At 42.2% G+C, this 16,468-nt stretch overlaps 1 protein-coding gene across 4 annotated transcripts in view; it reads right to left on the reverse strand.

Annotated features, from left to right (window-relative positions):
- Positions 1-8,043, reverse strand: part of FAM81A (family with sequence similarity 81 member A) — a 48,611-nt gene extending 40,568 nt beyond the window's left edge. The window contains exons 1-2 of one of the 4 annotated variants that reach the window (XM_043493691.1): positions 8,029-8,043; positions 7,543-7,861 (exon numbers count right to left, since the gene is read on the reverse strand). The gene's annotated coding sequence lies outside the window, so the exon portion shown is untranslated. Of the gene's footprint in view, positions 1-3,990; positions 4,016-7,542; positions 7,963-8,028 lie in introns of those variants that run through there. The other 3 variants (XM_038419425.2, XM_038419426.2, XM_043493692.1) reach the window with 3 other exon arrangements.
- Between the last annotated feature and the right edge of the window lie 8,425 nt (positions 8,044-16,468).

The following is a 16,468-nucleotide window of genomic DNA, read 5'->3' on the forward strand; positions in this document are numbered from 1 at the left end:
TTTTCCTGACAGCTAGGAACCATTTCTCAACCTGGACCTGGAGCCAGAATCCTCCGAACCCACCCAAGGCTGCCTCCCGGACCCGCCAGGAAGAGAAGGGACTTCTGGTGAGTGTACCTTTTTAAATAGTATACATGGTTTAAAAGCAAGCATGTTTAATGATTGATTTGCCCTGTCATTCGCAGCCAGCACAGCTACTGGAAAAGTCTGTTAACGTTTCTGGGGATGGAGCTGAAATCCTCTAGGGACATCTCCATAAAGCTCTCCTGTATGTACTCCCAAAGCCTTTGCAAAAGGTTTCTGTGGAGGGCAGCCTTATTCCGTCCACCGTGGTAGGACACTTTACCACGCCAGACCAGTAGTACGTAGTCGGGAATCATTGCAGAACAAAGCATTGCAGCGTATGTTTGCTGGCGTTCAAACACCATCCGTTCCTTATCTCTCTGTTTTCCTCAGAAGAGTGATATCATTCATGGTCACCTGGTTGAAATAGGGTGCTTTTCTAAATGGAACATTCAGAGGTGCCCGTTTCTGCTGGGTTGTTTGTCTGTGGCTGAACAGAAATGTTCCCCACGCGGTGGGGGGAAGCAAAATGCGACCTCGTAACGAAAGCACATGTGCTATGTATGTAATGTTAACAGCAAGGTATACCATGAAAGAGTGTACCCATTGTTCTATAAAATGTATCTTTAAATACCACTGTTCCCTTTTTCCCCCTCCTACTGTGTTTCAAGGATCACAGTATCTTCTCCTTTCCAGAGGCTAGCGAAGATTAGAAGGTGAAAAAAAGTGCAGTTGCGATGAAATGTTCTCTGACCTCATGCTGTCCTCCCACGCTGACAGAGCACAGACCAATGCATGGAGGCAGACAATGTCAGAGTGCAGGAAAGCACAACATGAACACGAGGAGAGGTGGTGGGCTGAAGATGATAGGTGGCGGCAGCGTGATGACAGGAGGCAGGATTCAATGCTGAGGCTGCTGAAGAATCAAACTAATATGCTCCAGCATAAGGTTGAGCTGCAGGAAAGGCAGCTGACGCACAGACAACCGCTACAGCCCCTGTGTAACCAACCACCCTCCTCCCCAAGTTCCACAGCCTCCTCACCAAGATGCCCAAGAACACAGTGGAGGGCCTCCGGCCACCCAGCCACTCCACCCCAGAGGATTGCCCAAGTAACAGAAGGCTGTCATTCAATAAGTTTTAAAGTGTTGTGTGGCCTTCTCCTTCCCTCCTTCACCACCACTCCTGGGCTACTTTGGCAGTTATCCTCTTATTTGTGTGATGAATTAATAAAGAATGCATGAATGTGAAGCAACAATGACTATTTCCTCTGCAAGCAGTGATCGAAGGTGGGAGGGGAGGGTGGTTAACTTACAGGGAAGTAGAGTGAACCCAATGGGGTGGGGGTTTCATCAAGGAGAAATAAACAGAACTTTCACACTGTAGCCTGGCCAGTCATGAAACTGGTTTTCAAAGCTTCTCTGATGTGCAGCGCGCCCTCCTGTGTTCTTCTAACTGCCCTGGTGTCTGGCTGCGCATAACCAGTGGCCAGGCGATTTGCCTCAAACTCCCACCCCATCATAAATGTCTCCCCCTTACTCTCACAGATATTGTGGAGAGCACAGCAAGCAGTAATAACAATGGGAATATTGGTTTCGCTCAGGTCTAAGTGAGTCAGTAAATTCCACCAGCGCACTTTTAAATGTCCAAATGCACATTCTACCACCATTCTGCACTTGCTCAGCCTGTAGTTGAACAGCTCCTGACTACTGTCCAGGCTGCCTGTGTATGGCTTCATGAGCCATGGAATTAAGGAGTAGGCTGGGTCCCCAAGGATAACTATAGGCATTTCAACATCCCCAACTGTTATTTTCTGGTCTGGGAAGAAAGTCCCTTCCTGCAGCTTTTGAAACAGACCAGAGTTCCTGAAGATGTGAGCGTCATGTACCTTTCCCGGCCATCCCATGCAGATGTTGGTGACACGTCCCTTGTGATCCACCAGTGCTTGCAGCACTATTGAAAAGTACCCCTTGCAGTTTATATACTCGCTGGCTTGGTGTTCCGATGCCAAGATAGGGATATGGGTTCCATCTATTGCCCACCACAGTTAGGGAATCCTATTGCAGCAAAGCCATCCACTATGACCTGCACATTTCCCAGGGTCACTACCCTTGATATCAGCAGATCTTTGATTGCGTTGGCTACGTGCATCACAGCAGCCCCCACAGTAGATTTGCCCACTCCAAATTGATTCCTGACTGACTGGTAGCTGTCTGGCGTTGCAAGCTTCCACAGGGCTATTGCCACTCGCTTCTCAACTGTGAGGGCTGCTCTCATCTTGGTATTCTGACGCTTCAGGGCAGGGGAAAGCAAGTCAAAGTTCCATGAAAGTGCCCTTATGCATGCGAAAGTCTCGCAGCCACTGGGAATTGTCCCAGACCTGCAACACTATGCAGTCCCACCAGTCTATGCTTGTTTTCCGGGCCCAGAATCGGCGTTCCATGGCATGAACCTGCCCCATTAGCACCATGATGCCCACATTGCCAGGGCACGTGATTTGGGAGAAGTTTGTGTTCATGTCCTCATCACTCTCGTCACCGCGCTGATGTTGCCTACTCACCCGGTTTCGCTTTGCCAGGTTCTGCATATACTGCTGGATAATGCGCGTGGTGTTTAATGTGCTCCTGATTGATTGGCAAAGTGATCTGAACAGGCTCCATGCTTGCCATGGTATGGCGTCTGCACAGAAAAAAGGCGCGGAACGATTGTCTGCCGTTGCTCTGATGGAGGGAGGGGCGACTGACAACATGGCTTACAGGGAATTAAAATCAAAGGGGGTTGCTTTACATCAAGGAGAAACAAAAACAACTGTCACACAGAAAGGTCCCCTCAAGGACTGAACTCAAAACCCTGGGTTTAGCAGGCTAATGCTCAACCCACTGAGCTATCCCTCCTCCTACTATTCCAGACAGGACTGAACTTCTATTAAATTTTTCAAGGTGTGCCTGACAGACCTCACCGAAACGATTGTTGGCCCTTGATTTCATGGAGGGAGAGAGGGAGGGAGGAGCAAATTAACACAAAACAAATCTGGTCTATTTTTTGTTTTGATCCACTCCATCTATCTTTTACATCTTAGGCTGGCAGCAGACGGTGCAGTATGGCTGCTAGCCATCCTCCTCTCCTGGCTGCTCGGCAGAAGACGGTGCAATACGACTGCCGGCAGGACTAAAGAGAATGACCTGGTCGAGTCACTCCTATTTATGTCCCTGTGCCATTGTCTGACCTCACCGAGGCGGCCAAGAGCACCTAGGACATGATGATGATGGTTATCAGGCCTATTGCACTGTCTGCTGCCACAAGGCAATGAGCTGCTGCTGTGTAGCAATGCAGTACCGCATCTGCCAGCACCCAGGAGACGGTGACAGTGAGCTGAGGGGGTTCCATGTTTGCCGTGATATGGCATCTGCACAGGTAACCCAGGAAGAAAGGCATGAAAAGATAGTCTGCCGTTGCTTTCACGGAGGGAGTGAGGGAGGGCAGGCGGGCCTGACGACATGTACCCAGAACCACCTGCAACAATGTTTTTGCCCCATTAGGCATTGGGATCTTAACCCAGAATTCCAATGGGCGGTGGAGACTGCAGGAACTGGGGATAGCTACCCACAATGCAATGCTCCAGAAATCGACGTTAGCCTTGGTACTGTGGAAGCACTCCGCCAAGTTAATGCACTTAGAACATTTTGTGTGGGGACACACAATCGACTATATAAAAACGATTTCTAAAAAACCGACATCTATAAATTCGACCTAATTTTGTAGTGCAGACATACCCTAAGACTATGTCTACATTACTGTGGTAAATCAACCTATGCTACGCAACTCCAGCTACGTGAATACCATAGCTGAAGTCAACGTACCTTAGGTCAAGTTACCGTGGGGTTTACACCATAGGGGGTCGACGGGAAAAAATCTCCAGTCGACTTACCTTACTCTTCTCGTCAGAGGGTAGAGTACAGGGGTTGACTGGGGAGCGATCTGCTGTCGATTCGGTGGGTCTTTACTAGACCCGCTAAATTGACTGCCGGTGGATCGATCTCAGAGTGTCGATCCCTGCGGTAGTGTAGACCTGCCCTAAGTGTCATTAAGACAATGGATTATTCATCTGAGGGCTATCCTCACAACAGTCTGTGAGGTAGGTTTGGTTAACACTATTATCACAATTTTACAATTGGGGAAATTTAGTCAGTGAGGTTAAATGACTTTCCCAAAGAGGTCATACAGTGAATCAGTGGCAGAGCCTGAATCTGTGCTCATTCCACTAGGTCATACTGCATGTTAATGACCCTGATGCAGCAAACCATTTAAGCACAGCTTAATTTTAAATATGTGAACAGTCTCATTGACTTCAGTGGAACTATACTGATTTATATCACTAAAGACCTGGATATTATCCCAAAAAAAACAAGACAAAATATTAAACTATTTTAAAACATATAATTGACAGTATATCTTAAATGTGGTTTGTTTTTTTACCTCAGCTCACAATGGCTTCATCCTGCCATACTTTTGCATCTGTAACTCCCACTGAAGTCAGTGTCTAGGTGCAGAAAGACTGCAGGATTAGTCACAGATGTACTTTCAAATACAAATTGTCCTAAAAGCCACCAAAGACACTGATTCATCTGAAATAATATTTCCAAATATGAAATATTCAGTTATTTGTCATTTTTAATTTAAACACATCACTCCGTAGACCAGTGCTTGTGCTAGGCCATTGCCGGCCCTAAGCAGAAATATTTCTTCCCCCCAAACACACACAACACATACTAATAATTAATAGGGGGCTCCCTTAAGCTGCTCGGGGTCCTAACCAATTGCTTATTCTGCTTATACCTAGTGCTACCTCTGCAGTACATGCTCAGATCTCTCTGATGTTGAGACCTCACACAACTACAATGATATTTGAGTTAGTTATCTCATCCTGAATGATACTGGTGCATGTCTACATTGCCCCGCAGTTCGGACTAGGAGTCTGAATGGTAGTGCACACCAAAATGCTGCGTGGTAACTCCTCTGTGTGGATGCTGCAGGTGTGAATTTAAAAAGGTCTCCAGAGGGAACAGACTTATTAGATCTGGCACGTAACTATTATTGTTTACAGAGAACTCATGACCAGTACGTTCTTACCTGCAGCACCCACAAGGGGGAGTTACAGCACAGCATTTTGGTGCCCAGAGCTATGCACACTCCCTTAGTCCGAACTGTGGGGCAATATAGACATGCCCTTTGAGTTCTCACCACCTTCTTCGCTGCCAGGCTTGCAATGGTTTAAATATGTTGTCAGCTTTAAGCTCCGTGATATGATTTGTTTACTATCTCTTCACTGTGGGCCAAGTTCTAACAGCCTTCCCCAGACCAGAGCCCATGACAAAGCATTAGGGGGTATGTCTACACTGCAGTTAAACACCCACGGCTGGCCCATGTCAGTTGACACAGGGTCATGGGGCTCAGGCTACAGAGCTGAGAAATTGCTGTGTGGACATTCTCAGGACCCCATGAGAGAAGGAGGGTCCCAGACCCCAGGTTTCAGCCTGAACCTGAACATCTAGACCACAATGTTAGAATACCGCAGCCTGAGCCAGCTGACACAGGCCAGCCATGGATGTTTAATTCCATTATAGACATACCCCGTGATTTTGCTCTACTACATATTGAATACGCACTGGATAAGGATCCCAGGATTGGGCTCTGTGTGTCTAATGGGCAAGCCTCAGTAAAGGCCTGATCCAAAGCCCATTCAAGTCAATGGAAATACTCCCACTAACTTGATCAAGCCCTAAATTCAGCACTTTTTCAGGAACCAAGTCTCCTGCATCTTTTCCACACAGCTCTCTGCAGTTCTGGAAGTGTATGTATGTCCTGTAAATAATAATAGCTACATGTCAGAACTAATAGTTATATTCCCTCTCTATGTATGTGTGTAATACCCATTAATGTTAACAGGTGTGCAGTAAAAGAAAAATGTAACTCTCAGGGTCAGATCCTGAGCTGGTGTAAATTGGCATAGTTCCACTGAACCTAATAGAGGTCCAGGCCCCAAATGTTTAACCTTTTAAGTCAGTAGTTATTTTAAATTAATTTTACTGTTTGATATGATATTAACTTAAAGCACAAGACAGTAATCAATATTTTCAGATTTATGAGATTATTTCATGAGTTCTTTTCTGAATATTCTACATTTATCAAATTGCAGATACATGGATATCTCACAGCTATAAGTTCCATACCTGATTGCAAAAATACCTACTCACTTGAGGCCTACAACTTCTGTCTCATATGAACCTGGAGTACCTCACTGTTATTCCTGTAGATCATTGACATCAGAAACGCAAAACTTGAAACTAAAGATAAAACTACATGCAAGAGTAAAGAAACAGACGTACATAAATTCAGGTTTGATCCTGTTTTGTTGTGGCATACCTCTCCCTCTGCCACACACTGAAAGCACCCATTGCCTTGCACATTTGATTTCTGGGGGATGAGAAGAAGGATGTTCTAATGATTTAGGCACTAGCTTAGGACTTGGGAGACTGAACTCAGTTCCCTGCTCTACGATAGTTTTCCTGTGTGACCTTGAACAAGAACACTCTTAGTTGTCTGTACTTCAGATACCCATCTGTAAAATGGGTACAATAGCACTGCTCTACCTCACTGAGGTGTTGTGAGGATAAATAGATTACAGATTTTGAGGTGCTCAGATTCTATGACAATGAGGACCAGACAAGTACCATACATAGTCGCAATGGTAGCAGTTCTGTTCTATAGCTTTCATAACATTGAAATCTACCTAAGATACATACAATAGGATCTGAGCACCTCACAGTCTGTAATGGATTTATCTTCACAACACCCTTGTGAGGTAGGGAAGTGCTATTATCCCCATTTTAGAGTCAGGGAATTCAGGCACAGAGAAGCTAAGTGATTTGTCTTAAATCCACACAAGAAGTTGATGGCAGAGCAGGACTTGAAGGGCTTCCCAAGTCCTAGGCTAATGCCCAAACCACTGGATCATCCTTCCTGTCTCAAAACAGTCCAGGAATATCTTTGGAGGCGACAACGTTGTGACAAGGAGCCCTTTTGGAGGGTGTGGCAGGGACAAACTCAGGAATCACAATGTTGCACTGGAGCATTGCAACATACCAGGATGGTGTTTTGGAGTGAGCAGAAATGTTAGTGTCATGACTCAGTGTGAGGATGGGTCAAAAAACAAAAAGCCCATCACTTTGCTACATCAAACAAGTCCCTACACTACATACACTGCATTGCCACATTATGAAGTTTTACAGGTCCCCTAAAATGACTGCAGCACACCTCCATGAGGGATCGTCTGAGAATATGGGGATGATTGTGGAAATGCTATGATGGGGAGGAAATTGACATAACAGCACAACACAAACATCACCATATTGTCATGCGACAGAGAGGGGCAAAGTTCAGACAGACTCTTAGTCGTATTAAAGCTGCTGTATTCACTCACCAGTGTTGGATTAGGGCAGGACATGGCTGCCCATCCTTCCCTTGCATTCTAGCAACCTCTCTGCTGGGTGTCTCTGCTCGGCTTTTAATATATTTTTACTTCTGGGATAGCTGTATGCAAAGATTCACAGAGCGCAGCTAGACAGCCTGGATGTCCATCCGTCCCTTCCTGCTGCTAGTGGCAGCCAGGTCCTCTCCCTCTCCGCGGGGCCTGTTGCCACTAGGCCTGGTAGATGGGAAGAAAACGGCTGCTGAGAGTTGTTGCCAGGACGCTGTCTCCATAGAAACCTGCAGCTCAATCAGAGGGAGCCAGGGTTCTTCTAATAAACAGAGAGAGAGAGAGAGACTTATTTATAGGAGGCAAATATTCACACACCGTCCAACAACCAGAACAAATCCCTTCTTATCACTGTTTCCTCACAATCTATTTCATAGCAGTGTCAACGCCTTGCAGAACAGGGAGGGGAAAGACCCAGCAAATAAAAACCTTATTCCATATGTTACAGTATGAATGACTAACGCTGACAGATTCTAGCACAGTATTGGGCCAAGTATAAATGCAATGGCTGTGGATAGCTTGCATTCTGTTCAATACAGTCTGCTGAAGCCCCTGCTCTAGTCAATCTCTTGCTTGAGAAAGGGGATCGATTTAACTGGAGTTACTCCAAATTCCTAATGGTATCAACGAGATGAGAATCTGGACTATAAGGGATTTTTCCCCAAAGTATATGGAAAATCCTGGTAGAATACAGGGCTGTCAAACTGTGACAATTTGAATCAGTGAGAAGTTAAAAACAATTACTTACATTTTCTGTTGGTCTCAAAGCCCATGTATTATTTTGTGCCTGTAAAAAGTAAGAGAGTGTGTGTGTATGTTTGTGTGTGTGTTAGAGCCCATGAAGTGTACATTGACCAACATTTGCATACACAAATCAAATATATAAGCTAGGGGAAAGAGTAGCTAACAAAAATGGTGAACATTGGGTCTGCTTCTGCTCTCATGCTGGTGTGAGTCTGTTGACTTCATTAGAGTTACAGTGGTACAAATCAAAAGTAAGTAAAATCAGTTCTGTTGCAGCAATCCCAAAAGTACAGCCTAAGCTACATTTGCCTTTGGCTGAAATAGATATCAAATCCCACTACTTCTGCCAACACAAATCATTACAGTGCTAACCATCTGGTATGTCTGAAGGTTAAATAGCATCCTGACATGCACATACTTTAAAATAAAAGCAACTAAGGGTTTGAACCTATAGGGCATTGATTGTCCTCTGTTTATATTAAAGTCAACTGCACCTCAGAGAATCAAGTCTGAAATGAAACAGTAACTCATTTCTGACAGTCATTGGACCTAATTACAAATGTATTCCCTGATCCTGACACAATAGATCATGCTTACTTTATGCATCTGAGTAGTCCATAGCTCAGTGGTTTGAGCATTGGCTTGCCAAAACCAGGATTGTGAATTCAATCCTTGAGGGGCCCATTTAGGGATCTGGGGCAGAATTGGGGATTGGTCCTGCTTTGAGCAGGGGGTTGGACTAGATGACCTCCTGAGGTCCCTTCCAACCCTGGTATTCTATGATTCTATGATTTCAAAAGGACTACTCAGGTACCTAAAGTTACTCGTGTATATCATTATTTCCAGGATTGGGTTTAAGGGTGTCAAACATACAAGTAAAATTGACTTGTTTGCTTCTTCTTTTTCCAAAGAGTATGTGAGTGAGTGAGTGCCTGTGAATGTGAACAAAAATAAGGGTCAAATATTGCATCTGTTGTGCAACTCAAATTCCCATTTATTTGATGACCACTAATTTTCACGAAATTCTGGTATGCAAATAATGCAGAGCACTATAGTTATAGCAATACATACATGGTATCTCTATTAGTCTTCTCAAGCCTCTATCAACCTGGCCATCTCTGGTTCTACTACCATCCAGAGCCAAAGGGTCTCTGTACTTTGTGTTAGACCAACAGCTCCACCATCCCTTTTGATTATGGTATGATTTTGCTCATGAGGCTGGTCAAGCATGACTGCAGAGAAAACATGTTGTGTCTTACAAACTGATGTTTCCTTTTAGGAACTCTCTAGCTGTGTCTGGATACACTGTGTGAAGGCTTATCTTATCTTGGAGGTGAACAGGCACCCAACAAACATAATTATTATGATCTAACACAAAGAACCAGGGTGAGAGCTTTCCAAGGCACTCATTGTAGAGAGCAAAGTTTGCGTGGCAGATTTACAGAACATAGGTCAATACAAGAAGATCCAAATTAAGTGTGGTATGCCAGAAGTGGAACACAGGGTTTTCTAATTTTCACTTGTCACACCATTTATACCTCATGAGGGCCTCATCTTCCCTGAGACATTGGGTAAACAGTATGTGTGCATTTTGGAGCAAGATGCACAGACTTTTGGCAATTACTCGATGGGCATGCCTAGTATGTATGACATGAGACACTTTGAACAAGTCAGCCATTTCTAGGGAGGCCACTTTAGCCTGAACAAAGGCTCCTATTCATTCACTATCTTCTAGCCAATCTCCAGTTAAACTTGCCATTTCCAGATGACCACATAATGACAGATTTGTCCTCACTATACCCAGCAAGCCAGGTCCACTGTATCTGTTTGGGTATGGTGAGAAGGGTTAGTCCTCAGTGATCACTGTCACTTGGCATGGATTTAGGTGGAGTACAGCATTCCTTATCACATCCATGACATGATGAATCATTGCCACAGACTTCGAGTCATCTGGAAAGACGGGAAGAAGTGCATTGATGACTGGAGCGAAGTCTGGCACTGGATGCTTGCTGGCATAGTAAATTGCCCAGGAAATGTCTTCATCTCCATTGAAGGTATCCAGACTTGCTGCTTGCTTAACTTGTTCAAGCCACCTGCATTCTTCTTGCAGGGCTTGGGTAATCAGTAGGCAGTCAGTTTTGATTTCAACATTTGCGGCAGGGATGGGAGTATTCATTTTCTTAAGATCATTGGAGGGACAATTATGTAAGACTCAGAAAGTGATGATAAAATCTTCTTCACTGATACTACAGTCTCACAGTCAAGGATGGGAATTCCATGGACATCTCCCTCCACTTAAGTACTGGGAGGCTGAAAAAAGTGGTATCCTAGTTCTGTGGAAGGAGCCTGTTGCTGTGATGGGGCTGGGATTGTGGTCTGTGATGTCTACAGCCACAGTAGTGAACAATACATCACAAAGCTTTAGAGGACAGACTACATTCTCCGCCTCGAAGTGTTGGCATGCACTGTTTGCTGGTAGAGATGGCCAACACTCTGCCAATCCAAACATAAAGGTATCTGGTAGCTCACTTTTTCATGTCTGTGCATGAAGTGTCAAACCAACATAGATAGGTAAATGCATTTCTCATACTTTGTTGTGGTACAAACTTTCTGTTCCTTCATGGTAACAGATATTTCTGTTGTACTGCAACAGCTGTCCCAAAGTAAAGGTAGCTGGATGAATGGAAACTTGCTCTGAGTGAGTTTTAATGTTTGGACTATCCAATATCATGGACATCAATGCCAACAATGACTTGGGAACAGATTTTTCTTGGCATCCTGGGTCAAATGATCCATGAAATTCTGTTTTCATTTGAAATATGTCCCTTTGAGTCATTGTTGCTGTTTGGGATAGGTGAAGAGCTTCTTCCTCACAGCCTTCCTCACATGCTTTTTGGAGTGCATATCCAATATCCTGGTTGAAGGCAAGAAGCACGTGCTTGGAGATCTGGAGTAGTGAAATGATATGGGATTTTAATTCAGTGCTGTGAATGCGCCCTGCCAGTGTCATCCTCAGCTGTTCTAGTCTAGCAATATAGACCTTGTGCGGTCTGCTAGTTTAAAGAATGGAGCCACGTCTTCATTCAGTCTTGTCTCTTCAATGTATGCTATCAGTTCAGCAAAAGCAATGCCACGTGACATCTTCTCTATGTTGTTTTGCTCAGTTTTCTTCTCCCTGGCTTTGTTGTAGAGACACCAATCATCCTTCATGATACTTTGCCTCTTGGACCTCTAAATCCCCTCTACTTAGTTTTGCAACCAAGGGCTGGTTTTGCAGATGAAATGCACCCTTGTGGACTCTACTATCAATGCTGAGGGTAGAAGTTTCATGGAGGTCTTCTGATGGTAAGCTCATTTCACAAATAAAGCACACTTCTTTTTCTGGAGGGCCTTTGTGTTCATCACTTAAACATGTGTATTTCCTCTGCAGTTCGCCAAGGTGATCCACAGCTTCCTCAGTTCTTTTTTTTTTCCTCCTCAGTCCTTTTAAATTTGGTCCTGTTAAACTTGATGTAGCCAGATTTGTGCTGTCCATTGTTCTTATTCAAACTCTTTTTAATACCACCACCACCATCTAGTTTGCATATGTTTATGAATATGGGAAGTGCATTCACTTTATGGAAATGTCTGCTATTTTCTGTTAGAGTTTGATAGCCAGATCCAACATGCTCTCTTTAAAGTTCTGCTGGATTAACTAACTCTGCACCTGTGTCTTCCTGACAAAGTACACACTTCAGTCAGTAGAGGAATGGGATGTCTGTGTTGATGGACCTGGATCTCGAACAAGTTTGTGTCTTTTTGAGATGGGTGAAACACTAGTAGTAGCCAATGGTAATCTAATATTTTTTGCTTTGTGTACAGCTAATATTACTCAATCAACAAGCAGCTTTCACACAACCAAAGTAGCATCTGAAAGAAAAAGAGAAGAACACACTGGCCATCAAAATTAGTACAAAATGTTTCCTTACAGCAATTTTAAGATCATGCTGAAGCACAACCAAGAATACATCCGTTGTATGTCCAACCTTAAAACAACGTAATTTGCCAATAATGACAATGATGTTAAAATGGCTGTCATAGCCAACATGGCATGAGCTGGTGATATCTCCATATCTGAACATCTTTATTAGGTCATGCGCTAAGACAAATTTCATGCTTTTACATAAAATGCACAATTCCAATCTTTTTTTTTTTTGGCCACAGATTTGATCAGCTAAATATATAGGGGCAAAATTCAACCTTTGGAGGGCCCCACATGCCCCAGAAGCCCTATAGTAGCCTTCCACAAGGGTCACAGGAGTAGCCATCCTCCCCAACACCCACTTGTTTGCTTTATTATTCAGGCTTGGTGCAGGGAGAAGCATATTTAAAACTAAATGTATATTCAAGGCATTTTTAGTTTAAAAGAAAATTCTTCTTAATTTTTGTACTCTTTTCTTAGAATCATGACTTACCATTAAAATTTATTTCCACATTGGTTTTCTTGTGTTCTTTCTGACACACAATGTTCCCCCCAATCTTTGTAACAGAATTTAAACTTAACATGGTTATTGAATTCACTTCTTCTTTAGTGCACCAACATCTTCAAAGCACTTGGTGTTTGTCAATTAACTGCTGCTGCAGAGGGAGCACCAGAGGACAAACTGTTTTTGTGAAAGACCAATTAAAATGTTGCATATTTTTATTGTGTATTTATTTATTTATTTATTTATACTACTTCCTACCGATAAGGTTCATGGTCCTGCCGTCCTGACTTAGGTGAATATCTAATTCAGTTCAGTCAAGAGTTTCCCCTAAATAACAGGCCCAACGTAGTAGTTTGTGGGGACTTAGTTTGTTTATTTAAGAGGGAAAATGAAGAGGACGTTCTCCACCATCTTAGAATAATCTTAACCTAGGTCAGAGTTGGAGCATACACAATATTGCTTTTAAAAAGGTGTCTAAATAAATGCAAAGCAATTGACCACATTTAAAGATCATTTTCAAGTACAGGTTGAACCTCTCTAGTCCGGCTCCCTTGGGACCTGACTGGTGCCGAACCAAAAAATTTGCCAAACCACGGGAAGTCAATATTGTAGCAAGCAGGGTCTCTTTTTATTTTTATCTCACTGAGGCGAATAAATGGAACATTTGCAACACCACCCAGTCAAGGTTTACCAGCTCTCTTCATAACAAAGAGTTAGTGTTGTTACACAATTTTACTGTATTGGCACAAGGAAATAAGTAGGTAAAGTATAAAAAAAAAAATCATGTCAGACCACGGATGTTGTTGGACCAGAGAGTGCTGGACTAGAGAGGTTCAACGTGTAATTGTTTAGGGCTTTTTATTTTTTGTTGGTCATATCATATTAGAAATTAGAAAGACAATTGTTTTCCTTTGACATTGTGAAAATATTGATTTTTTTGTCTGAGTGGAAATTAGCTCATTAAACAACTCCACCTTATAAAGAATGCTACCTTGTCAAACATCATTGTTGTTGTACCTGTAACCATATTTGTTGATGTTGTCAACAGAGACCATGAAATTATGTGCTCCCACAATATTTTTATTTTCTGATAATGAAGAGATAGATTGCATTCTTAAAAGATACATTTAGCAACTTTCCCCGTTCAGATCAACAACAAACAATAATAACCATTAATGAAACGGTACTGACCAAACATTTCAGTCAGAAGCAAAGACTCATTTTAAATAGTGGCAATATAGGTACAATTTTTTGCTTAAAAACTTTGAATTGATATTCATGAATGTTTCCACTGAGGACAAAAGGGCAAATTGTATTCTTATTTACTTTGGAGTGACTCAGGTTCACACCAGGGAAATCAATGGAGTTGCTTGAGTTTTATACCCGTGTAAGTGAAATCAAAATTTCTGTAAATGGAATTCTGCAACAAATTTCAATGGGAGCAGGAAAGAGCTCTCTGGGCCTAAGTTTAAGATATCCCTTAATCAAGTCCAAAGTCTCTGTAAGTGGAGATCCATGTTATTATGCTCTCAGTTATACCGTGTATAGCCAGAGGAACTTAATTGACTTTGTTATTATTATTACTACTTATTGTTCCAGTAACACCCAAAGGCCCTATTTTGCTAGGCATAAATGCATAGATAGGAATGTTAAAGCTAAGCATGTGTTTAAGCATGCTTCCTGAATAGGTGTGCTTTCCTTCAAGGCCAATAGTAGGGAGTAGGGGATGAAGGTGTCAGATTCAGAGGATGACAGTAATAAGGTCACATGGTTACATTGACTTACAATGTGGAAAACCTGATTGTTCCAATCATTTACATGTTTTTTAAATGTACTACATTTACATCTACACTACATTTATTGCTATGTAACTGAAAGTAGAATTTAGCCATCTGTTTTTTAGCAAAACAAGTTTAAGGGTATTATAGTATATAATTATTCTTTGAAAAGCAAAATCAAGCAAAAAATATCGTCTGAAGTTTGCTGAATTTATACCATCTTTTTCTCTATGATATAATATATACATCTAAGAAATACCTAAGTGTGTGGTTTACAAACTGAAAATCTTACATTTTCGTTAGTGATTCTAAGCCCTATTTTAGCAGTTTTCAAGCATTTGAATATTAACAAAATGAGTCTAATTAATAAAACACAAAGCTGTGGTCTGCATAGTGGAAAATTTTTTCTAAATATATTTCAGGAACTTCTAACAAAAAAGCAGCAGTGCATTATTTTTTTTTACTGTCAGCTTTTACCAATTAAAAAGCAGACAGAGGAGTGCCTATTTCATGAAAACTTTAAATCTTTTCCAGATTCACAGAGTTCCTATAAGAATGTTATCCTTTGAAACTTCAGTACATTTTTAGATTGAAGGTAAAGTGAAAGTTGTATTCTGTATTTTCAAACATTTAGAAATATTTTCTTGGCAAAAACAGTTAAAGCCCTAGATATTTCAGGCTCAATCCTGTTAGGTATTTACCATCCTTGCACTTTTCCAGAAAAGCAGTTAAACATGTGCCTAACATTAGGTCAATGAGACTACTCATGCATTTAAAGTTAAGCTCATGCTTAAGTGTTTTGTTGGATCAGGGCAACCGCACTTAGCACCTGGCAGGTACCAACCCCACAGTGTTTAAGTCAAGAAAATGTCTCTTGTATAGTCAGATCACATTATTTCATGGGGGATATCTGAAATACAGATTTGTATGATAATGTATAGGGATGTAAATTCATTTTTGAATCCTGCTTTCACACATTCATTTGGATAGGAAAACACTCCTTTCCTCCATGGTGTTATGGTCAGTTCTGTAAAGACACAATCAACTACGTTTTGTTTTATTCATTGATCAACATTTTTAAAAAAATCAAATGTGACAGAGCACCTTTAAAGTAGTATGTCCTGTATTATTTGTTTTAAATTTCCTTATAAACCTCTATAAAGGGTTTTATGCTGTCCTGGTGATAGTTCTGAAGGTTTTATAGACACCAGTTGACCCATGCTCTGAAACTCGCTGCTGCAGTTTTCTTTTTTTGCAATGCAAACCCAGGGTTAGTGGGACTCAAATCAGTGGATCCTGGGTTTGTAAGCCCATAGTTTGAGCATCCACACACATTTGATCTTAGCCAAAAGGCCGAGAAGAGTCACCAGTTTCTGGACCTGAGCACCAAACCTGGGTTCCAGCGTCCACACTGCAGTATGCAGACCCGAGTGAAACCCTCATATCCCAGGCTTCCTAGGACCCCCGTCACCTGTCACCACTCTGGTTCATTGTGCTGTTTAAGAAAACTTGACTGTCACCCCCATGTTACAGACAGTTGTTGCAGTCTCCCAATTCATCCTGCCGAGGCATCTTTTAGGTCTGTATGCTCCCAGCATCCAGAGCCAGCAACATGGAGGAGTGACCGTGACATTCTATACCTTGGGAGAGCGTACTGTAACCCCCATATTCCTCATTTTCATATAATCGTGATCTTACATATAAAGCATGCCTTGTAAAGTATGGTTATGATCTGCTGAAAGTCATTTCTCTATCCATAGATGTGTATCATTAATGCATATGCAGTTATGAGAATTGTGTTGAATGGTGGTCACTAAAACATGCTGTAAGTTGCAAGATCATGTAAGGACAGGATTTTATAATTGTACTATAAAAAATAAT

This window comes from Dermochelys coriacea, chromosome 10 (assembly GCF_009764565.3).
Source record: "Dermochelys coriacea isolate rDerCor1 chromosome 10, rDerCor1.pri.v4, whole genome shotgun sequence".
Classification (NCBI taxonomy): domain Eukaryota; kingdom Metazoa; phylum Chordata; order Testudines; family Dermochelyidae; genus Dermochelys; species Dermochelys coriacea.